This window comes from Siphateles boraxobius, unplaced genomic scaffold (genome assembly GCF_051911475.1).
Source record: "Siphateles boraxobius isolate OS27281-9 unplaced genomic scaffold, OSU_SipBor_1 46, whole genome shotgun sequence".
NCBI lineage: Eukaryota > Metazoa > Chordata > Actinopteri > Cypriniformes > Leuciscidae > Siphateles > Siphateles boraxobius.
Genome location: NW_027509097.1, coordinates 6503106 through 6509927, shown reverse-complemented (window position 1 = coordinate 6509927; position 6822 = coordinate 6503106).

Genomic DNA, 6822 nt, shown 5'->3' with positions numbered 1-6822 from the left:
TTTTTTCGCTTTTTCTTCTTCGAAATCTGTGCTACCTGATTAAAGAAAACAGAGGGAAAAAAGGCTGTTGTCTTCCCTATTGTCAAATGGTAGGAAAAACGACTCGGTTACTAACGTAACCTCGGTTCCCTGAGAGGAGGGAACGAGTATTGCTTAAGTAGCTTACGCTATGGGAAAACTCCTTTTCTCGAGAATATTGAAGTCTTTATGTAAAACGCATTGCAGCTGCACAGCTGACATCAATGAACGAAGGAAGCTCGGTCATTGGCTGTGCTGCGGCAACTTGCTCGAACCAATGACGGGGCGACTCTGAATGCGCGACCAATGAGCGTGCTTCGCGCCCGCGCGCGTCAGAGCCCACCAAGATGGGCGTGGCCAAGAGCTATTTATTGGGCGCCCCGTCATGAGAGTTCTTTAGGTTAAAACGACTGAAGCGAACTAACCAAGCACAAGCACGGCAGCTTACGCAATACTCGTTCCCTCCTCTCAGGGAACCGAGATTACGTTAGTAACCGAGTCGTTCCCTTTCGAGACGTCTCTCCTATTGCGTAAGTAGCTTACGCTATGGGAACACCATGCAAAACGCTGTGCGTGCTGAACTTCGCCTTATGATAGCCAGAGGCAGTTGCCTGAGCTGAAAAGCAAAGTTATCGTCCAACTAGCCGGCAGAGGCGAGCTTTATATGTGGGAAAAATACAGAGCGGCTAGAAGGCGCTCAGTGTGACACAAGCACATACATAATCTAGATACGAACTCGTAGTTCAACTAGTATCATGCTGATAGTACATTGGAATGCAATGTCGGGACCTGTAGGTTGTAGAACCTGATAAATGTGGACGGTGAGGCCCAGCCTGCCGCCGCACAAATATCCTCGGTCGGTATCCCGCTCGACCATGCCCAGGAAGAAGCCACACTCCTGGTGGAGTGTGCTTTGACTCCCCAGGGGCATTGAAGTCCCTTAGCTTCATAAGCCAGCGCTATAGCCTCAACTATCCAGTGAGAGATTCTCTGCTTTGAAACGGCGGAACCTTTCGTACGGCCGCCAAAGCATACAAACAGTTGTTCTGTCTGTCTGAATAGGGCAGAACGCTCCAAATACACTCTGAGAGCCCTAACGGGGCAGAGTAGATTACCGTCGTGTTCGTCTGCTGGAGACGATAGCGCAGTTAGGGAGATAACCTGTGCTCTGAAGGGAGTGGTGAGCACTTTAGGAATATACCCATGTTTCGGTCTAAGGACGACCCTGCAGTCGTTAGGTCCGAATTCTAGGCAGGCAGCGCTTGTCGAAAGCGCGTGCAGGTCGCCCACTCTCTTGACCGAGGCGAGTGCCAGCAAGAGCGCAGTCTTGAGCGAGAGCTGTTTAAGGTGCACGGTTCGGAGTGGTTCGAACGGGGGCCCTTTAAGAGCGTCTAGGACAGTAGCTAGGTCCCAGATCGGCACTGAGGGGGGGCGTGAAGGGTTCATCCTCCTAGCGCCCCTTAGGAAACAATAATTAGGTCGTTTCTTCCCAATGGACGTTCCATTACAGGGTTGTGTGACGCTGTGATGGCCGCCACATATACTTTGAGCGTGGAGGGGGTGCGGCCCGCCTCCAGAAGCCCTTGTAGAAAAGCGAGTACGTTCGTAATCTCGCATGTCTCAGGGTTCAGGCCCTTGGCATTACACCAGTCACTGAACACTTTCCATTTCTGGGCATATAAGCGTCTCGTGGAGGGCGCCCGCGCCTCAGCGATGGTTTTTAGCGCTCCGCTCGTGAGGTTCCTGGGAACCCGTTGAGGGGCCATGCATGAAGGGCCCACAGATCGGGGCGGGGATGAAATATCATCCCGCTGGCCTGACTGAGGAGGTCTGGCCTCAGTGGAATCGGCCGTGGTGCAGATTGCATTTGCATCAGATCTGGAAACCATGTTTGGTTCTTCCAGAGTGGGGCTATCAGAAGCAATGCGTTTTTCTCCTCTCTGACCCGACTGATGACCTGTGGCAGCATCGCGATCGGGGGAAAGGCATATAAGGGGCGGCTCGGCCAGCTCTGGGCGAGCGCGTCCGTGCTCTTCGTGAAGAAAAGAGAGCAGTGCGCGTTCTCCTTGGAGGCGAAGAGGTCGATCTCCGCTTTGCCAAAGGTTTTCCATAACCACTGAATCGTCAGCGGGTTGAGAGCCCATTCTCCTGGGAGAATCTTGTCTCTGGATAGCATGTCTGCCCCCTGGTTCAGGGCGCCTGGCACATGCGCTGCTCTCAGCGAGCGCAAGTTGTGCTGGGACCATAAAATGAGTCTCCTGGCCATTGAATGCATGGAGCTCGACCTGAGTCCACCCTGGCGATTTATGTACGACACTACCGTCATGTTGTCCGTTCGGACCAGGACGTGTTCGTTTTTTAGATGTGGAAGCAGGGCTCTGAGAGCCAAAGCGACCGCTTTCATCTCCAGACAGTTTATGTGTGGGCGCTTCTCCGGGTTTGACCAAAAGCCGGAGACAGGCCTGCCCTCGTAAAGGGCCCCCCCAACCTATTTTGGAGGCATCTGTCGTTATCTTTCTCCTTGTGTTCACACCCAGACTCACGCCTGACTGGTACCAGTCGGCGGCTTTCCAGTGCGTCAGGGCTTTTATACAGCCGTGGTTCGCTCTGATTAAAAAGTGGCCCGAACGCCACGCGTGAGTAGGGCCGCGGCTCTTGAGCCAGCGTTGGAGAGGGCGCATATGCAACAATCCTAGCTGGAGTACGGCCGATGCTGAGGCCATGAGACCGAGCATCCTCTGAAACCGCTTGACGCCCTGAATGATGTTGCAAGGCGCCGGATGGTGAGCGCGCGCTCTGATGAGAGACGCGCTGTCATTTGCATCGAGTCTAGAACTATTCCCAGGAAAGAAATCCTCTGGCTGGGAGATAGTATGCTTTTTCTAAAATTGATTCTTAGACCCAGGCATTCTAAATGGCTGATAATCCAAGATCTGTGTGTTATTAACTGACTCTCTGATTGTGCTAGGACCAGCCAATCGTCGAGATAATTCAGTATTCGCACTCCCCTTCGTCTCAAGGGGGAAAGTGCTGCGTCCATACATTTCGTGAATGTACGGGGAGCCAGGGACAGGCCGAACGGAAGTACTGTGTACTGGTAAGACTGTCCCTCGAAAGCGAATCTCAGAAACGGCCTGTGATGAGGCGCTATTTGAATGTAAGTAAGCAAAAGTAAGCATCTTTCAGATCCACTGAGAGAAACCAATCTCCTGGGCGTACTTGCACGAGGATATGCTTGGTTGTTAACATTCTGAACGAGCGAATCATTAGTGCTTTGTTCAGGTGTCTGAGATCTAGGATGGGGCGGAGACCGCCATCCTTTTTCGGGACGAGAAAATAGTGGCTGTAAAAACCTGCCTCGCTCATAGAGGGGGGAACAGTTTCCACAGCGCCCTTTTCTATTAGTTTGCGCACCTCGGTGCGTAGAACATGTGAACACTCCTTTCTCACTTTCGTCTCGACCACAGTCGTAAAACGTGGTGGTCTGCGAGCGAACTGGAGCAAGTATCCGTGCTTTACTATATTCAATACCCATTTTGGCATATCTGGAATGTTTTCCCATGCCGCTGCGTGTACAGATATGGGCTGAATACAGGCTAGGGGCGGGCCGCTCTGACGTAGGGACCCGGCCAGCGAATCGCCTGAGCTCGTAGCTCTCAGAGGCGCGGGCGCGCGCTGAGCAGCTGAGTGAATGGGCGCGTGTGTGCTTACAACAGCGGGCGCTATGTCTGTAAAACTCGCAGCCTGAGCTGGGGTTGTGTTTGACACTGTAAGGACAGTGTTTATAAGTGGGGGTGCATAAACAGTGGTAGGCACACGTGTCACTTTTATAATGTTTCCCGCTTTTACTGGGGATGAATTCATAACTGTGTGAACAGTGCTTGTGTGTAGTGGTGCGTACATGACCGTAGGCACGTGATCTACATTCATGGGGCGCGCAGCCTGAGCTGGGAATGAATTTGGCACTGTTTTGACAGTATCTGGGAATGCACACTTTGTGGACATGTGAACCCTTAGTGACACAGGCAGAAAAAGACTCTTTTTGTGTTTTCTGTGCGTCGCCGTAAAAACGGTGTTTGTTTGCAGGTGAGCGAGCTCTGTGACTGGCCCATTGACTGCTGTATGGACATTTCCAGCCGCCTGTAAGGGGACTGGGTAATGTTTGAGCGTTTGCAGAGTGGTCCGGCTTTGCGAGACACGCACTCTCTCTTCTCATTCCTGTGGCTAGGATGGCTTTCGAGGCTCAGGGTTCAGCCCAATCTTGGGCCGAGGACCCCGTCGCTCAGGAGGCGGCTTGCGGTTGTGGGAGCGTGAGCAGCGTCGAGCGTCAGCCTGAGGTGCGGGGTGAGAGGCGGTGGGAGCTGTTCTAGCCCGCTGCGGCTGTGGCAGTCTCTGTCTGCTCTGCAATGAGCTGGAGCGCTTGGGCAGGAAATGGCGCATAGCTTGTGAAGCGTTCTGGGCCTCAGTGAAGCGTTCGGCGAAACCTTTAACCGCCGGTCCAAACAGCCCGCTGGTGGAGATAGGCGCGTCGAGAAACGGCGCCTTATCCGCGTCCTTCATCTCCGTCAGAGTCAGCCACAGATGGCGCTCGAGAACAGTCAAATTAGCCATGGCTAACTGGGCGGTGGCCTTCGTGGCTCGCAGAGCTATATTAGTTGCGCTGCGTAGGTCCTTAAAGGCTTCGGGTTCGGGGCCAGACTCGTCCATAGAGCGGAGAAGCTTAGCTTGGAACACTTGAAGTACCGCCATTGAGTGAAGCGCTGATGCAGCTTGGCCGGCGGCGGCGTAGGCGCGACCTGCGAGAGCAGAAGTAGTGCGGCAGGGTTTCGAGGGGTGGGAAGCTTTGGCTTTCCATCCGGTGGTGGAGGGCGGGCAGAGATGATTGGCCACGGCCTCCTCGAGGGGCGGCGTTCCTTCGTAGCCTCTTTCCTTCGCGCCGTCCACAGAGGAGAGCGACGAAGAAAAAGAAGGCTTCAGACGCGCAGAGTGGGGGGCTTTCCATGACTTGGTGAGTTCGTCATGAACTTCCGGGAAGAAGGGAGAAGGCCTTTGCCGAGGGGCCTGCTGGCGCCCCTGCAGAAACCACTCATCCAGTCGGCTTCGGGTTGGTTCTTCGGGAGAAGACCAATCGAGCCCGAGGTCCTCTACGGCCTTCGAGAGGACGCGGATAATCTCCGTATCCATGGTGGAGCCCCCGCTCGTGCTAGCTAGCGTCGACGGGGCGGGGTAGAGAGTGGAGCCCGGCCAGTCGTCCGATGCAGCGTCGATGGACAAGCTGTCATCCATTCCCCCATCGTCCTCGGACGCGCCGAAAGTCACAAGGCCCACCGCTCTGCTAGAGGGGTGTGGGTCCGGCTGGGTGAACTGAACCGGCGGTGGGGAAGGCAAGAGCGGCGGTGAAGCACGCGGAGACTGGCTCGGCGTGACGTCACTGAGCTCCGGTTCAGGAAGCCTCTGTGAGCGGCGCTTTTTCTTAGTGCGCGGCTCAAACAGAGGGGTGGCGGCGATGGGCTCGCTCACGGCGAAAGCGGCGAGGCGAGCCCGCAGTGCGGAGAGACCCAGGTCATCACATTCCGGGCATCCGCCCTTGGTCAAAGCAGCTTCTGCGTGGTCCCGGCCCAGGCAGCGAGCGCAGATGATGTGACGATCCCCGTCCGGGAGAAGGTCTCTGCACGACGCACAGGAAGGCATTTGAAACAACGCCTCAGAAAATTGCTCTTTTACAAGTGTCACGGGGCGAACAGATGTAAAGATACTTGCGTGTGTGGCACGCCGGATGTCTCAGTAGGATGGCGTTCGAAGGCGGCTGAAGGTGCCGACGTCCTCGTAGCAATCCCGCTGGTATGCTTTTCGAGGGCGGCGAAGGCTTCAATAATCCGAAGGATCCAGCGAAGAAGGTGTTCGCTGAAGGAGACTAAATCTAAAGAACTCTCATGACGGGGCGCCCAATAAATAGCTCTTGGCCACGCCCATCTTGGCGGGCTCTGACGCGTGCACATTGGTCGCGCATTCAGAGTCACCCCGTCATTGGTTCGAGCAAGTTGCCGCAGCACAGCCATTGACCGAGCTTCCTTCGTTCATTGCTGTCAGCTGTGCAGCTGCAATGCGTTTTACATAAAGACTTCAATATTCTCGAGAAAAGGAGTTTTCCCATAGCGTAAGCTACTTACGCAATAGGAGAGACCTCTCGAAAGGGAACTTCCAACACCCATGTTGCACCCGGAGTCAAATCGCACTTTGTTTTGGTAGGAAATAGGCTAATTCTTATTTTAAGTCTTTACTTCTTAACTTTTAAGTCATAGTGGTGTCGACTGGTTCCCGGTCTAAAATTTTAGCGGGAATGCGTTAGTTTTTGTTCGCAGTGAAGGATCCAGCACTTTGTACTTGTAAATAAAAGTTACTTAACGTGGCTGAAAGGCTACAGAGAATTGTAAATATGGAGAGAACACCGCTACAGAAAATCTGAAAAACTTGTTTGTAGTCAACATTTCACACTGGATGCCTACAAACACAGTTTTATGCCAAACGGCAGGACAAACTGAAAGGAACAGCCGTTTGCACGAAAGCCCTGAAGGCTGAAGCTGTCAAATGTTATGCGGACAAACGTGAATATCTCGGTAACACGGAGAACGAGTCAACGTTGTTCATTTATACATATCGACATTGCTGGTTTTCAACCCGGTTTATATCGTTACAAAGCTACACTTAATGAAACTTAGAAAGAAATTACAAAATTGTCGGTATAAGGGCATTTACTAAAAACAAATGACTTCATTTGAACAATCTGAAGAAATGAGACCAAAA